We start from the raw sequence: 1,400 nt of genomic DNA on the forward strand, positions 1-1,400 counted from the left end.
TGTACATTGACGACCAGGGCAATCTTGTGTCCGTCGTCAGGTAAATCTCAATTTGAATTCTATAGTCTCAATATTTACTATCAATTAAAAAAGACACATAGACCGTACACAGTTACATTTCAAATAACAAAAGTTCAAGAGCACCTCACCAATGAAGTGTTTTCCCAGGACCGGTTTGGACCCGGTGAATACCACCCTTGAGGCCGGGTGGCAGCTAAACTTCTACGTCTGTACGTTCAAGGGAGAAGAGTGCACCCGAGCGGTACGTTTTTGATACTACTCACAGAAGCACAGAGACAGAGATTGCTGATCTTTAGTGTTCAATGCGCACAAAGGACTAACTACCGTGAAGCTAGCCAATCCAATTCGCAAGCCATTGTCAGTTGTTGCGAAACCGTATATGTTATACGTGACCTGAGATTTGGCCTTGTTGGGTGTAGGTCCCCTAGCCTTCTTTCGATGTCTCCAACCCAAACTACCTCTTAGCTCACAAATGCACAGACAAGGCTGGGTACCATCCGGATAGAAGTTCGTTTTGACGTTTATCATACACTGTATACAGGCGCTTCTCGCTCCGACTTTTGTTATACACTATATACAGAGTCTGGCGCTTCTCTGCTATTAGCAGAAGCGAACATAGGAGCGAACTACTAGTACTACCCGGATGGTACCAAGGCTACAGATAATGTGAAATAGGCTTTAAAACATTGCAATGTTCTAATGCGTAGGATTTCAAACACGTCTTTACAACCTACGGGAATTGCTACACCTTCAACGCCGTGGTAGACCCTGACAACCCGCGCAGACAGAAGCTACCAGGGGCAGGCAATGGGCTGAAGCTCATCTTCAACATTCAGAGCGTAAGGACCGTTCTTTTCCATTTGTTTATGTGCGTATATGATCATAATTTTCACCACTAGCCATTATAAGGGGGTTCACACGTGCGTATTGATGTATATGAGGTCCGTATGGGAGCCTTATGAGCCTCTACCAGGATCCACATGTCGGTGGAAAAAAGAAATTGGACAAATGTAGCCAGCGGAGTTAGCTGGTCGCAAATCAAACTTCTCGGACAGGCATGTTATGTGTCTACCTACATTTGTTCAATTTCTACTATTTGTACCTGTGGAGCCTGGTAGAGTCTTAGAATGCCACACGGACCTCATACGGAATATATACGCACGTGTGAACCCGGCTATAGCCCAGAAGACAGTAGCAGAAGAAATGCCGAAACATTGAAGAACAATTTTGGTTTTGTGAAATGATTTATTTTCAACAGGTACATCCATTGACTGAACAAACCTGATCAAGCTTTTCATGGACAATGTATTGTTCTCTCATATCTGTTTTGACAGGAATTTTACACAGAGGACCCTGAACAAGGAGGCAGTGACGATGTC

At 44.1% G+C, this 1,400-nt stretch overlaps 1 protein-coding gene across 1 annotated transcript in view; it reads left to right on the plus strand.

Annotated features, from left to right (window-relative positions):
- The window catches only part of LOC118427198 (acid-sensing ion channel 1B-like), a 71,360-nt gene that overhangs the window by 38,712 nt on the left and 31,248 nt on the right, over positions 1-1,400 (plus strand). The window lies entirely within an intron of this gene.

Source organism: Branchiostoma floridae, chromosome 12, assembly GCF_000003815.2.
Source record: "Branchiostoma floridae strain S238N-H82 chromosome 12, Bfl_VNyyK, whole genome shotgun sequence".
Taxonomy (NCBI): Eukaryota; Metazoa; Chordata; class Leptocardii; order Amphioxiformes; family Branchiostomatidae; genus Branchiostoma; species Branchiostoma floridae.